This window comes from Rattus norvegicus, chromosome 5 (assembly GCF_021556685.1).
Source record: "Rattus norvegicus strain SHRSP/BbbUtx chromosome 5, alternate assembly SHRSP_T2T, whole genome shotgun sequence".
Classification (NCBI taxonomy): domain Eukaryota; kingdom Metazoa; phylum Chordata; class Mammalia; order Rodentia; family Muridae; genus Rattus; species Rattus norvegicus.
This window is the reverse complement of record NC_141538.1, coordinates 25,614,147-25,631,025: the sequence shown is the minus strand read 5'-3', so window position 1 is coordinate 25,631,025 and position 16,879 is coordinate 25,614,147. Positions and strand designations below refer to the sequence as shown.

Genomic DNA, 16,879 nt, shown 5'->3' with positions numbered 1-16,879 from the left:
TATCCATAACCAGAAAAACAAATAAACAAACAAACAAACAAAGTATTTATGGACTTAGTGGAAAAGCTAAATTCTGAAAAGTAGACTTTTACTTTCTGGAGGTGACTTCTGCAGATTTATTGGTTATGGATGTGGCTGAGGTTAACGGGGTACACACTCTCCTGCAAGTTTTTGCAGACCCAGTCTCAAATATCTACTGCTGTAGCAGTGTACTTAGAGCTATTTCGCTAGAGAGGATTTTCCCATCTTGATATTTGTTCACTTTTTAAAATTATTTCTTATGTGTCTATTCTGCTAGCTACTTCATATGACTCTGGGAATACATCATAACTTTTATCAGATTAATTTCCTCAGTATGAACAGTAATGAGGAGTAATTAAACAATATTGTGTCGTGAGTTGATTATTTAGTTTTCGATATAGGCTCGTTCAACGTTGGCCAGGCTGAACTTAGTTCAAGTAATCCTCCTGCCTCAGAATCCCAACACTGTGCCTAGCTATTTAAATTTTAATTAACAAAATTTCCCCAATCATTCCTCGAGGACATAGACTCAAAGTTTAGCCACCAACATTGTGGAATTTCTTTAGCATCGTTGCCTGGAGGACCGTCGTGCAAGACTACCCAACCAGATGGTCATGACAGATGCAGGCAGGTAATGCCTCCAGAGGGCACCTACTGGGGTCTCTCATTAATCATAGGTGCATATAAGTGCAGGGAAAACCTTCTTCATTTGCAGCATGTCTGTGTATGATGACGGAGCCCCCAACTTTACTGACAGAGAGAACAGAAGTATTCTGAAGCTCCCGCTTAGCCTAGCAGTAAGCACAGGTAGTTCTGAAAACTTAGAGAATATAGCATGTGATCACGTCAATTAATCTTTTTTTTTTGTCAGATTCTCACTTTGTTATTGTAGTCTACTACTTTCATGGTTCTGACATGGTATTATTGATTGTTACCATATGCAGAGCAAAAAGAAAGTCCAGATCATTCGGCCTAAATTGTAATCCTAACTCTGTCCCGAAGTTTCCTCTCCCTCACTTTGCCCATCACTGAAATAAGGAGAACAGTGTTTTGACAGAGTTTAAAGAATATGAACCCAGTTAAAACTGTAAAACAAGAAGGAAAAATATTTTAAACTATTTCTGCCATACAAGTTTCGAAAATAAATTGTCTTCCACAGTGTCTGCATTGTTGGGAAGGCAAATGTGGAAACTGAGGATCAATTGAATGAATGTGAGGCAGATTGGGGTGAAAAAATGTTTATGTGGGATACTGGGCAGTCACTGTGGAAGCATGTTTGATACTAGTTAAAATATTAGTGTCAATTCTTTTCATATTATTGACATTTCTTTGATATTAATTTTTGAACAAATGAGCAAAATGTTAGAAGATGGGGCGATATTACTCTCTATTCAAAGTGGATGGGTTTTCCCTGGTGTCTCGTCAGACATTCAGCCACACCACCCTGTGCCAGAACCAGATGTCCTGAACTTTCCACAAATTCCTTTACAAAAACACACAACTACTAAAGCTGCTTGCTGCAGCACCAGGCATAACTCCTTCTAGCAATTTTCACTAAATCTTCCTCAACCATTTTCATCCAAACCCAAGGGATGCATTTCTTCTGGCACCCTAATAGAGGAACTTTATAACCAGAACAATGCCATGATGGCTGCTGTAAACACAACATTTTGTAATGAAGTCTGTGGTGATTGGTGTAAATATCTCTTTGCTGAGTGATTGAGCAGCTCAGGTCATTGTGTGATCCTGCTGGGAGGATTTCTCCTCTGTGGGCTCCTCCAGTATGGCAATATTAGGCTCAATGAAAGGCTTCCCTCACATGTCCATATAGTCTTTGTTGTGGTAACTATTATTAGAAACACTGACTGAACTGATACCATGAAGAAAGATGATGTAGTGGTGTGTCAGTGGAGCAGTAACAGACACTGAAGCGACTGGCAGTTTGGCTACAGAAGTGGAGCTGGAGAGTGCACAGCTCTGATAGCTACAGGAAGGATGAGAAGCAGGAGGTAAGATCAGCCTTATCTTAGAGGGCAGCGCTAGCAACACAGGAGAGGCAGTAGAGAGAGGGTCAAGGGCCATAGTGGAAAAAACAGTGCCTATAACACAGGCAAAAAGACCATGAACCTTAGGCGAACGATAACCCTAACTGGTGTCGAGGACTGAAGAATCCTATCTTCCAAGGTCTGAACAAAAGCTGGAGCAGCCATCATTGTAGGATTGAAGAACCTTCACCATCCTTGCCCCTTTTCCACAGGTAAGGCCTGCACCTCTTACTGGTATTCCCAAATGCCTGCTGCTGCTAACATCAAGCTGGAGGACACAAAGACTGCCAGAGAGAATCTGTGGACGCTCCTCACCCACCCACCCTCTCTGTGCATGCAAAGTAACTGGGCCTGCTTATTGCTAATAAAGTGGCGTGGGAAAGTCCACCATTAATAAGCAAACTTGGTGCTCACCGGGCTTCTTCATTTATTGCAACAGAAATAGTAACAGAAAACAAAGCAAGCAGCCACAGGAATCTACATAAAATGCTTTTTGTCTCTAAGCGCTTTCCTTTGAGTATGTACTCTTGAGCAAAAAAAAAAAAAAAAAAAAACAAAGTTAGAGATTTGAAACATATCATTTGTTAGAGATTTGAAATCCCGAGATTTTGAAACATATCATTTAGACATTATCATCAAAGCAGCTGGTATAGGCATTTTTTAAAAATGTCACATTGACTAATAGAACAGAAAGGAAAGCCCAGAAGTAATGTATCATCATTCAAAAGTTATCATATTAGAGCATCAAAATGATAAAAAATAACAATACCAAGAAAATGACAATGTAATTAGTTGAAATGCTATAATATTTTGTTCTCTCCCCACTTTTCTTTACAAAATGTTTAATTTTTAGCTATAGGTAAGGGGACACATGAATTTTCCTGTTGGCTTTTTAAATGACTATTTTTTACATGAAGTATAGGTCAAAATGAGGTAGAATAAGCCTGCTGTGTATACAAGCTGAAAAAAATCATACCAATATTTTTGTAAAATTTTGACTCTTCATGTCACCTTTCTTTTTTTATTTTTTAAAATTCTTTACTGAACATTTTTATTTACATTTCAAATGTAATTCATTTGAAATTCATTGTCCCTTTCCCAGTTTCCAGTCCATAAGCCCCCTATCCCGTCTCCCTCCCCATACTAATATAAGGGTGTTCCCCCTTGCCAACCACTCCTCCTTCCCACCTCCCCACCTCCCTGCCTTGACATTCCCTTACACTGGGGAGGTCCAGCCTTGGCAGGACCAAGGGCTTCTCTTCCCTTTGATGCCCAACAAGGCCACCCTCAGCTAAATATGCAACTGGAACCGTGGGTCTGTCCATGTGTAGCCTTTGGGTAGTGGTTTAGTCCCTGGAAGCTCTGCTTGGTTGGTATTGCTGTTCTTATGGGGTTGTAAGCCCTTCAGTTCCTTCAGTCCTTTCCCTAACTCCTCCAACAGGGACCCCATTTGCAGTTCAATGGTTTGTTGCTAGCATTCACTTCTGTATTTGTCATGCTCTGTTTGAGCCTCTAAAGAGACACCTTTATCAGGCTCCTGTCAGCATGCACTTTTTGGCTTCATAAATATGTCAGTTTTGATGGCTCTATGCATATGGGCTGGATCCCCAGGTGGGACAGGCTCTGAATGGCCATTCCTTCAGTCTCTGCTGCAAACTTTGTTTCCATATTTCCTCCTATGAATATTTTTGTTCCCCCTTTTAAGAAGGACTAAAGCATCACACTTTGGTCTTTCTCCTTGAGCTACATGTGGTCTGTGGATTAAATCATGGGTAATTTGAGCTTTTGGGCTAATATCTATGTATCAGGGAGTGCATACTGTGCATGTCTTTCTGTGATTGGGTTACCTCACTCAGGATGAAATTTTCTAGTTCCATTCATTTGTCTATGAATTTCATGATGTCATTGTTTTTGATAGATGAGTAGTACTCCATTGTGTAGATATACCACATTTTCTTTATCCATTCCTCCATTGAAGGGCATCTGGGTTCTTTTCAGCTTCTGGCTACTATAAATAAGACTGCTATGAACCTAGTGGAGCATGTGTCTTTGTGGTATGTTGGAGTATCTTTTGGGTGTATGCCCAAGAGTGGTATAGCTGGGTCCTCAGGTCGTACTATGTCCAATTTTCTGAAGAACTTCCAGAATGATTTTCAGAGTGGTTGTACCAGTTTGCAATCCCACCAACAATGGAGGAGTGTTTCTCTTTCTCCACATCCTCACCAGCATCTATTGTCACCTGAGCTTTTGATCTCAGCCTAATCTGACTGGTGTGAGGTGGAATCTCAGGGTTGTTTTTACTGGCATTTCCCTGATGAATAAGGATGTTGAACATTTCTTTAGTACTTCTCAGTCATTTGATATTCCTCAGCTGAGAATTCTTTGTTTAGCTCTGTGCCCCATTTTTTAAGAGGGTTATTTTCTCTCTAGAGTATAAAGTCTTGAGTTCCTTGTATATACTGGATGTTAGCCCTCTGTCAAATGTAGGATTGGTAAAGACCTTCTTCCCAGTCTGTTGCTTGCCATTTTGTACTAATGACAGTGTCCTTTGCCTTACAGAAGCTTTGCAGTTTTATGAGGTCCCATTTGTCGATTCTTGATCTTAGAGCATAAGCCATTGGTGTTCTCTTCAGGAAATTTTCCCCAGTGCCCATGTATTCGAGGCTCTGCCCCACTTTTTCTTCTATTATTTGAGTGTATCTGGTTTGATGTGGAGGTCCTTGATCCACTTGGACCTAGGCTTTGTACAGGGTGATAAGCATGGATTGATCTGCATTCTTCTACATGCTGACCTCCAGTTGAACCAGCACCATTTGCTGAAAATGCTATCTTTTTCCACTGGATGCTTTTAGCTCCTTTGTCAAAGATCAAGTGATCATAGCTGTGTGGCTCATTTCCGTGTCTTCAATTCTATTCCACTGATTTAACTGCCTGTCCCTGTACCAATACTATACAGTTTTTATCACTATTGTTCTATAATACTGTTTTAGGTCATGGATGGTGATTCCCTAGAAGTTCTTTTATTGTTGAGAGTAGTTTTCACCATCCTGGGTATTTTTTATTCCAAATGAATTTGAAAATTGCTCTTTCTAACTCTATGAAGAATTGAGTTTGAATTTTGATGGGGATTACACTGAATCTGTCCAATGCTTTTTGGAAAAATGGCCATTTTTACTATATTAATCTTGCCAATCCATGAGCATGTGAGATCTTTCCATCTTCAGAGATCTTCTTCAATTTCTTCCTTCAGAGACTTGAAGTTCTTGTCACACAGATCTTTCACTTGCTTGGTTAGAGTCACACTGAGGTATTTTCTGTTGTTTTTGACTATTGTGAAGCGTATCATGTCTTCTTTCTTAATATTTACTCTGCACCATGTCCTTCCTGGTCAATACAAGTTTCCCCTATAAAATGAAGCATAGTTGCTTATGAGTTACTTATCTTCTGCTTGGCATGCAATGGAGCCTCTAACCTAGCTCCCCAAATAATAATAGAAAAATCACTTGAGGGGAAACATGCTTTTTAAAAACTATTCTAATGCATGTTTAGAAACTAAACATTCTAAAAATAAAAATAGTCCATTCTCATAATGTAATCTGTGCTGCATGCTGGGAAACACACAGAATGTTTTTGACCATAAGTAAAGTAAGGGGTATTTAGATGAAATAATTTACAGAAAAAGAACAATCAAAATGAAGCAGATCTTAGTTGAGATAGCATAGATGTTCCATGCTAAAAATAAAATAAAATATAAGGACTAATACCAAGACAAATTCAAAGACTGAGAGAATGAAGAAAAGAAAAAAATATTAATAGTTGCATAAAGGAGTGTTGGTATCAGGAACGGCTTTCACCTTGTGCCCAGGGATAATGTCACCCATAAGCAACAGGAACCTAGTGTCTTTTGCCATGGTAATTGTCATAATTCCCAGCGTCCATTTGGTTTACCTCCTACTTTTCCCTGCCAGCGATTATGTCACAGTCAAAATAAAAGGCTGACACTTCCTGACCTTCAAACCTTCTTCTTCCTCTCTTCCCCCCACCCCTTTGTCTCTGTCACTCCCTTCCCCCACAATAAACCTATTTCTCATGGAACTGCTTTGGCCTGGTGTGGTCTGTCCAGATTTGAGCTGTGATTCCATCACAACAGGAGGTTGTCAAGTTTCTCCTGTTAGAGGAGAGAAATAAAACAAACTTAAACCCAAAATGCTTTCATTTCAACACATAGATCGAATGGAAACGGTTTCCCTAAGTCAACAAAGGTAAGCTAAATTTTTTAGCTAATAGTCCTCATGGGAAAAGAAGCACACACCGCCAGTTTAGCTAAAATGTTCTCATTTTGAGGATTTTATTCTGTCTGGGTTCCAATTTGGGTTCCTCTTATTTTGAAGACAACAAATTAGCCGTTTTAGCAGAAACCATTTTGTTATTTTACGACACTATTTTATAGATAATGCAAACCAATTAAAATGCATGCTAAGACTACTGACATGAGTAATTATGCAAGCCTAGCGGTCAGTTAGCACCATGCCTTTTTAACCCAACACCACTACCATCCTCACAGTGTCAATTTGCCAACATGGAAACTTGGAGGCAGGTGGGAACTACACACCAGATTGCTGGCCACACAAATTTGAACCAATGGAAAAAAATGTCAATTATTAAAAATATTATAATTTACTTGCTTTGTTGGGCCTTATTGGTGGGCCTATCTTTACAAGAAAAGCAGTATATTTGTGTATGTTTTTAGAAAGATTCACACCGGCAGAAGGATGGAGCATCTGGGACTCCTCTTTAAGAGGAGTGAAGAAACCAAGTCTGTTTATCAGACAGTAATTTTGTAATGACGAGAGTGGAATCTCTGGTCGTGGTGCTCTCTTAGACATATGTCAAATGACACCAAGTTGTCATTCCAGATACCATCGTGTTTATTTATTTAATATAAACTAGGATGATTTTACTACGGTATCTCTTCACACACAGAGAATTCCCATTGACGTGAAGAACCCTTCTGTTTACCATTGGAGCTTATCATCATCCTGCATATCATAATGAAGTCAATGGGAGCTCTGTGCATCTAGGAAGAAGGCAGCCAGCAAAATCAAGCCCTAAATATTAGAAATCTGGAGAGAAGCCAAAGATGAACTGGCATGAAAATGGAATTACCATCTTGACTTTACAGCTGGTCTCTTCGAATAGAATAGGAGATTTCCAGAACATGCATTGCACAAATGGTACCACTGGGCATGCATGAGATGGGAGTTATACAGCTGTCAGTCCGCTGCTGGGGTAAGGGGAACAATTTGATCAACATTTTATGAAGTTAGTTAATGTATGGGAAAAATAAAGTACATTAACGTTATCATGGAACTAAAAAACTTAAAAACATGCACCTTGTGGAGAAAAGGGTAGGCTCAGTAAATTCAAAAGAAAGTGGGCTAGAGAGATGATCTTCGCCACACTGCATCGCGAGGTTCCTCTTGCCTTCCCATACCCACCACAAACACTCGTTTTCTGAAGGGCAAGATTGTCTCAAGGTCTTATCGGCACTAAGTGCATTATCAAGGCATAAAGAATACAATCAGATCTCTCCCCTTCATAATGTAGATGTTGTCTTTTTAAGGCAAGCTTGATTATATTCTGAATAGGTCAGTCGCTGTGCCTGACATTTCTCCTCAGTTTCCTGTGACCTTTTAATAAGAATGACTTGGTTCTGAACTGTCCCTTTTCAATCAGTGACTATGAAGAGCACAGTGTGAACATATCTCATTTTCTGTCATAACCTATTATCCACAACAACAAAGTCGATGGAACTCTTCCTTAAAAAACATGGGTTCCGGGGCTGGGGATTTAGCTCAGTGGTAGAGCGCTTACCTAGGAAGCGCAAGGCCCTGGGTTCGGTCCCCAGCTCCGAAAAAAAGAACCAAAACAAAACAAAACAAAACAAAACAAAACATGGGTTCCATTTGGCTTCAATTTTACCTTTTTCTTTTGCTTACTCACCTACATTTTGTAAATATTTAACTAAATGCGCAGTCACATTTGCTCAGGAAAAGTAACAAATTAATATAATATGTGTGAAGCAAATCTGACTTTTATAATGTATGCTTAAACAGATGTCATCATTGAATAGGATTGTAGAGAATTATTAACATGGACCTCCTGTGGTTATAGAAAGACAATTATCAACAGGAATCTAGTTTCGGGAACTCAGAAATGTGCCTCTCTATTAGGTTTCAGTGACAGAGCATTCAACTTTGAAGATCACCAGGGCTCAGATAAACATAATGATAGCCTTGGGCTGCCTGTGAAATTCTGCCTAAGTGCAATGCTTTAGGCGCTAGCTTACAGGTCTGAAAGATTCACAGTAACTGCCCATCGAGAGCCACCATAGAGATACAAGGTCACTTCCTTAACTGTATCCTCTTGTGCTAAAGCTGATACCTACAATGGACCCTGGTTTCCTGATGTGCAAAGTATCCATGAGTAATTAAGCGGAGAAATGACCCAGGCACCTAGAATGGCCTTAGTTGAGAAGAGTGGTCCTTAAGCTATGTTTGGGACACTGAAACCTGAGGTCAACTGTAGAGGTAGGTTTTAGAACTGAGGGTCATTAAGATTTTATGTCAGACTCTGATTGGTAGAATCAAGATACCTGAATGAATAGTCCTGTTACTAAAAATTAGAGAGAAGAGGCTAGTGGGAAAAGAAAACTACTGAGAACATATTGGTAAGTCAAGGTACATAAAACAGAGAATAATTAGAATGACCTAAGAGAACCTACCTAGATCAGGAATAGGCAAACTTTCCCCAAAAATGTTAAGAAACTAAACGCATGGGGTCTATGGGCTGCAATTGGTGTGCGCTTGTGTGTGTGTGTGTGTGTGTGTGTGTGTGTGTGTGTGTGTGTGTGTGTGAATTCAGGCAAACACATGCTATTTGTACACCTATGTAGATCAAAGAACAACTTTGGGCTTTGCTTTTTGCCCTTCTTCCTGTTGTTTTTGTGCCACTTTTGCCGTGCTGCTGTTCCTCCAAGCTTCTTTATATAATCCAGTCTCCCCTTCTTGTCTCTCATTAAAGAGCTAAGACATGCTCATCCTATATGTCAGGCTTTTCCATGGGTGTTGTGTGTTCAAACTCGGGACCTCAAGCTTACTCAGAAAGCATCTTTACCGATCAAGTCCTCTCCTCAGTCCTGAATTTTTAAAATCCCTTTTGAAACTCTTAAGGGAATAAGACAAAGGTCAAAACCAGTCTTTTAGGTCATAGTTCCTCAAGACTTTGATGGGCAAGGAGGAAACTGAAGCAGAAAACCATTGATTGCCAAGATTCAAGATGGAAAGTGGCGGCCAGAGAAGGTGGAAGTTTCCTATGAGGAGGTTATCTTTTTGAAGGCAGAAAAAATTTTTGAGAGATCTTTGAACATGAGAGAATAAGTGCTCCAATTTTTACTTAAATGGCCATTTTCCTCCCATTAGCAGAAGTTGTACTCAGAGCCTACTGAGAAGGAATCAAGGAAGAGTAACAGGCAAGCTGGAGTCAGCGGTGTGAGATAAAATACAGGAGAGGGGCTGGGGATTTAGCTCAGTGGTAGAGCGCTTACCTAGGAAGCGCAAGGCCCTGGGTTCGGTCCCCAGCTCCGAAAAAAAGAACCAAAAAAAAAAAAAATACAGGAGAGTGCTGTCTGAGGGGCCGTCGTCCTTGTCAGTGTACTGACCTAAGCCTCATAGTCTATCTTGAGACTACTGTTCTGTTGCCCTAATGCCTCTAAGTATTGCCTTTTCTAGGATGCCTGTTCTTGCTACCATATTTGTACAGGTACAAATGCTTGCATAGATGTACTTGCCTGACTATTCATGACAAACAGTTTGAGGTGGCTTGCTCTCCCACCTGTTCCTGTCCTCCATGCCCCCCTTCTTCTGGAGAGGGGAATCAAGTCGATTAGACATGCCTGTACAGAGGGGAAGCAGAAATCAAAGTTTCAGTCTCCAGGATATGACTCACCATCTCTGTCCTCAGAAATTCTATGCCATGCCCAGAGGACTCAGGGGACTTCTGCCAATGTTGCCCCTCCTACAATATTGAGCTCAAATCTCACCTTTTCTATGAAGCCTTTCCAGAAGGAAAGGAGTCCTGACCTGCTCTGATAGATACAATGGCTGGCCATAGATACATCCCTGACTATCACTCTCTAATAAGGTCAGTTCTCATTTATCCATCCAGTTCACAGCCACAGACATTCACACATCCCAGGATGATGCCAGCACTGGGGTCCTGCTTTCAAAAGTTCTGTCCAACGTGATGCTCGGGAATCATCCTCATGAAAAAGCATCCTCAAGTGTAATCTGTTGCAAATGAGAACACTACAAAGTATTTCTTCTGCTTGCCTATTAAAGGCTTAGGAAATCCTCAGTGCTTCTCTAGGTTAAGCCAGCAAGATTGGCAGTGTCTTGTACAGAACCCCATTTCCCTTAAAGGCTTTATTAAATGAACAAAAGTAGCTAGGTGTAACCAAGTGTCTCTCTGGGCATTCCGAGCCCTACCTTTTTCCTTTGGCAAGGAATAAAGTAGGTTAACACATTAAAGACTCCAGCCTTTTTAAAGGGCATTTGACTGTTTTGACGTTTCCTGGATGACAACGTTTGTGTTTCTAACACAAACTCAGAACACTGTGAGAAGGGACAGATGTCATTTGGGACTGGCCTGTATCAGTAAGCCTATGGGAAAAAGCACCCATTGTTAGATGTGACCAATCTACAGCAACTCATCAGATTAGTTCCTTGAACAACAATGCAACTTGGGATAAGAAATGGAGAAAATAAGTAAGGAGCCCGTACTTAGGAAGAACCAACAGGTAGGGATATTTTGGAGTAACCTCATGCTTTTGTCGGTAACAGAGTCTGAAGCACGACTGGTCTGGTCACTAGCCAGAAAGAGAATGACCACAAGAGAACATTTCTTATTCCTGGGGGTTGGAGACTGCCAGTGGTTGGCAGAGCAGAATGACAAGGTGACATCTTATCAGACTCTGGGTCTTAAAGTGGGAATGAGATAGACCTTTATCTCATGCAAGTTGGATTAACATCCTAGCCTCTGGCCTAGATGTATAACTTGCTCTGTTTTATTCAGCTATGCAAATAGGGCTGATCTGTAAGTGTTAAAGGCATAAAATAATAAGGGTTTCAGAGTGGGGTTAGCGACATATAGAATTTTCTTCCAGAAGATTTAAAGTAGTTTCTACCTTACTCCTTTCTTTGCTCCATTCTAACTCCAGGTTGCCTTTTTTGTGCAAGGAGTTAATTTGATGTGGAATTGAATGGCCCTAGGTCATATGATAGGCAGCTCACAACTGTTTATAACATCAGATCCAGGGGTCCTGATGACCACTTTAGCCTCTACCTGTACCTGCACTTCTCTCTCTCTCTCTCTCTCTCTCTCTCTCTCTCTCTCTCTCTCTCTCTCACGCACGCATGCACGCACTCACACACACACTAAATAATAAATAAATAAAATGTAGATAATATGGTTTTCCTTAAGTAACTAATGACTACAGCAAATAACCTTACATAATTGGTCCACATAAAGAACTAAGATAAGTTTGGGGCCATCCTCAGTTTTAGATGATCATCCCTTTTCCTGTCAGAAGCACAACTTCATTCATGCAAACTTTTTAAAATATTACTATTGTTTCTATCTTCTCCAGTGCTGGGGCATAGAATTCAGGGTCTTGTGTATACTACACAAGCATCTTACCACAGAGCTGCACCCCAGCCTCATACACATTTAAATCAAGTATCAGCCATCCTCAATTATTTCTAATCAAGACATCCTTTTTATTCTGTTTTATCTAATTTCCATGAAAACAAAACGATATCTGTCAAATAATTCTTTATAGTTAAGGACAATTTCTGCTGCACTTAAAGAAGATCAACTCTACCCAAACAGTGTATTTACTTAAGTTGACTTAGAAATGCTCAGTGTACTTGCCCAACGCAAAGTGTACCAGCTTGAAGAAGAAATCCTCTACCAGGCCCATGTTTGAGTGCTTAGTCACAGGCTTGTTCCTTTATTTAAGTGGTTCTTAAAAATGTCCCCAAAGATAAACCTCGCTCAATTCAGGGATGTATTTGAAGTTATACCCAGTAGCCTTCTGCCTCAGTTTACCATATGATACAGGAACCGTGATCTTCTGCTCAACTATACGGAACCAGGAGTTCCTAACACATCCCTCTGCAACTGTCAACCAAGAGACATCCTCTCTTCCATTACTGAATTTACTCCAAGCAGTTGGTCACAGCAACGTAGAAGTAATGGGTACATGACACCATTCTTCTATGTGTGTGTTCTGTTTGCTTTTGTTTCTCTCTCCTACACTTATTGCATCAGGAAGAAGGGGACTTTTAGATTGAGTTATTTTTGTTGTTGTTTGTTATCAAGTTACATAAGAGAGAAGTCCAGCCAATTTGTGTAATGAAGAAAGACAGTGCCCGGTGGACAGTCATCAGAATTGTAAGTTTCCCAAACACTCTAAAGAATCAGCTGTGCTTACAGTCTCTCATTCTGATGGTGAAATATTTTTGGCCGAGATAGCACAGTATTTGCTACACAAAGGCAAATCAAAACACATCTACCCATGTAAATGCCACTAAAAGAAGCAAATCATGTGGAGGTGTTTTGTTCAGATGTCTAACTCCAGGCAGCCTACACTGAAAAGAATCTCATTATCTCAGACTACCATATGTGTATGTGCACATAAGTAGAAGGAAAAGCAAAACAAACTCAAAAAATGGCCTCAGCCAGTAAGAGGGAAGACCCAGTCTCTGCACCTTAATAGAAATATTACAAACTAGCTGTAATGTCTATGGCATTCCTACATAAGGCTTGCATGTCACTAAAAGAGCACACTGCTTATGTTTTCTGCCCACACTTTATATTTACTAACAGGTAAGCAAAGGAGAATAGAACATGCCTGTACTCTCTGCACTTGGGAAGCTAGACGAGGGTGGGATGAACCTGTCTTAGAAAGAATTTTCAAAATTCTTTAAAGATTGAATTCTTTGAACTAGAACTGTGTTGCCACAGTTACTGGGCAGATTGAATAGTTCTTGTAACTATTTGGTATCTCTTGTAGCTATTGGTAACTATGGACACCTGGGGGTAACCACAGATAGCAATCACGTAGACTTTTAAAGTTTAAAAGGATTTTGTATGTTTTTGTCATGGAGATCTATAGAGGCAAATGATTGAAATGACAGCTGCTTTCTGTTCAGTTAATGTTTCCATACATGTATACACTTTGTACTACTACACAATATTAAACAATTGTACATTTTTATTTATCAATTTTAAATTTTTAAAAGATCAAAAAGTAAACCAATGTTGTCGCTGTTTTAACAAGTTAACATTTGAACATACAAAACACACAATATATATCAATATATGTGTACTACCCCAAAGATAGTTGCAAGTAGATTTACTACAAAGAGTGTGGCCAAGAAATAGAACACAAGCAAGCAATTCTATGGACCACATCTCTTTCCCTTGAGGAAGGATTTCTCTTCAATCAGCCTATAACATCACTTATCAAGCAAGTAATGTAAACATCTGGTGAGTGGAAGAGCAAGCAAATGTTCCTCTTGTCTTCATTTAGCAGCAGTGATTGAGACTTCCCAATGAAGCCTCTCTCCAGATATAGATGATAGATAGATAGATAGATAGATAGATAGATAGATAGATAGATAAGTAGATAGATAGATACATAAGAAGATACATAAATAGATAGATAGATACATAGGTAGATACATAGATAGATAGATAGATACATACATACATACATACATACATACATACATACATACATACATAGAGGAGAGAGAGGGAAAGACCTTTAACAACACACAACTCACTTTATAATTGAAATAAATATTAGATTTAATCTATGCTATTCATTAATTTAATGATACATAAGAAAGCCAATACCTAAAAAGACTTGACTGACTTGCAATAAATACATCAATTATTCATCATTTAAAAACAAGTTTCACATGTTTGTAACCATTTCTAATATATTTTATTATTTTTTATTTTAAAAGACAAACAAAAGTTCTATATCTATTTGCTATCATGAAAACAATGAGAAAAACTTAATTGTGTTTTACAAACTCACTACAGAATTTAGTAGGTGATTAATTTTAAATAGGGAGTATGTTGCATACAAGTCCCTATAGTATATCTATCTATAATGAACTACAAATGTGTTACTCCAATCGAAAGGACTTATATCAATAAATATAATCAACTAGAAAAGGAGGCATGCAGTTTGTAGTAAATATATAAGACTTGTATGTAAATGATATAACAGTGTTTAACTTTAGAATCAAAATAATGGAAAAGCACGCTTCTTTTTTGCATCATTGCTTTCTGTTGCTCTTTGTCCTTACTAACAAACGCACTACCCTGCAAATGAGTGCCATACTTCATTGTAAATAGTCAGACAGTTTCACATAATTAAACAGAAACTTGCCAGGGCAAGAGGGAAATCTCAGGCCTTATATAAAATTAATGCATTAGCATTTTCTGTAGTACAGCAGACAAAACACTAATCAAAAGCAACCTGGGGAGGAAAGGGTGTAATCTATGTTAAAGCTTAAAGTCATCAGGAAGTCAAGGCGGGAATGTAGAGATAGCAACTGAAGCCAAGGCCGTGGACGGGTGCTGCTAAATAACTTGCTCGCCTTGACTTGCTCAGTCTGCTTTCTCATACCACCCAGGACCACCCTCCCAGGGGTGGCACCACCCACAGTGGGCTGCATCCGGCCACCTCAATCATCATTCTATAAAATGCCCTTTTAGATATTCTCACAGGCCAGTCAGATGAAGGAAGTTCTGGTGAGGCTCCTTCTTCTCAAGTGACCCCCTTGTGTCAAGGTGACAATCTAACCAACATGACAGGTAGGGAAAAATTGATTCCTATCAAAAGTGAGAAAGAAGATGGTTTGAAACATGTGATGCGGCTTGATGGAGATACAAAATTCCATGTGGCAAATGCACAGAGCCAGGAGGCAGTGGGGAGATGTGGAGAGCCGAATGGTGGGTGGCGGTGTTCTCAGTCAGCAGTGCATGGACACAGGATCTAGAGCACATCTGACTACATCCATAATCCGAGGAACCAAAACTGATGCCAGGGGGCACACAACACCATTCGAGTTATCAGAACTAAGCACAGCAAAGGGGACAGATCCTGAGAGGAAACCCTGAAAGGTCCCCTGAACTCACGGTCAGTCACTTTCTCTTGATTTCTGATCAGAGTATACATGCAAAGAAATATCTGAAAAAAGTAGAGGGAGAGTGTACTCAGCAACACTCGACTGGCACAGAGGATAACAGGTAGTTTTTCCAACTTTACCATATCACTCATAAGTCAGAGGGTGCTGTTAAAGTAAATGGGAGGCAGAAAAACTTATACTGTAACAGAAAATAGTCTTACCAAGTTTTAGCCCTATACTATAACTACCCAGTGTAAAGGCAAAGCCTGAAAGGTTCACCTACCACAATGTGTCATTAACTGATGTTTTGGTCAATAAAGGAATAAATGAATACACACACACACACACACACATATATATATACATATATATTCACTTTACATTCTGATCACAGTGTGTGCGTGCATGCATGCATGTGTGCGTGTGTGTATGTATGAATGTATGTATGAATGTATGTATGTATGTATGTATGTATGTATGTATGTATGTGTGAATCATAGAATATAATCATCTGGGACTCTGTAGACTCCCAGAGACTGAATCACCAACAAAAGAGCAAGCATGCGCCATATATATATATATATATATATATATATATATATACATATGTATGTATATATATGTATATATATATCAGCCCATAAGATCATATTGCCTGATGATTCATCCTTTTGAGTTTGTGTTCATATGATATTCACACAGTAAGCACCTAATGATGCACTCACTTTAAATTAAAAAAAAAATTAGCCATGGTTAAGGAATAAGTAACCATATGTCCAAGAAGTACAACATTGGCTGAGAACTAACCAGGCAATGCCTATAAAAAAGACTAAATTTTTCAATGACACAAAATTTAATATTCACAGTGTCCAATATCCCCAAGAGAAAAGCTGTCACCATTGCAAACGAGCAGGAAAATGGAAACTGTAATAAAGAGAAAAACAATTGCAGAGTCCAATGTGGCGTAAGTGTTGAAATTGGGAAATGAGTGCACTAAATAATATAACTGAATTCTGTCTGTGCACAACAATAGGCAGAATCCATTCAGAAAGAAGTATAAATTACAAGAAGCAAAGATTATATTTGAAAAGATTGAAGTCACACAAAGTATTTTCCTTAACCTTAGCCACAGTGGAATTAAATTAAAAAGAACTGAGAGAATAGACCTTAGAAAATCTCAGCGTTTTTTGGAGCTAACATTTATAAATAGACCTTGCATCAGAGAAAGAAAAACTTTAAAAGAGAAAGAATTGTGAGCTAGACAAAAATGAAAGTACAATGTTCATAAAACTGTGAAATATTATTAATCAAGGCTTAAAGCAGCACAGCAGTTCTGAGGGAAACAGAGTCAGACACCCACAGCCAAACATTAGACGGAGCTCAGGGAGTCATGAGGAAGAATGGGGGGAGGGGGAGATTGAAGGACTCCACTAGAAGACCCACGAAGTAAACTAACCTAGAACTTTGTAGCCTCCCAGATACTGAGTAGCCAACCAAAGCATAAGCATGGGCTGGACTTAGACATGAACACACATTAGTACATAT

General features: G+C 39.3%; 1 long non-coding RNA gene across 1 annotated transcript in view; it reads right to left on the bottom strand.

Moving 5' to 3' along the window:
- Positions 1-3,073: 3,073 nt before the first annotated feature.
- Positions 3,074-16,879, bottom strand: part of LOC148005662 (uncharacterized) — a 38,274-nt gene continuing 24,468 nt past the window's right edge. The window contains exons 2-3 of the long non-coding RNA XR_015620121.1: positions 9,916-10,020; positions 3,074-5,470 (exon numbers count right to left, since the gene is read on the bottom strand). This is a non-coding gene — a long non-coding RNA (uncharacterized LOC148005662). The remainder of the gene's footprint in view (positions 5,471-9,915; positions 10,021-16,879) is intronic.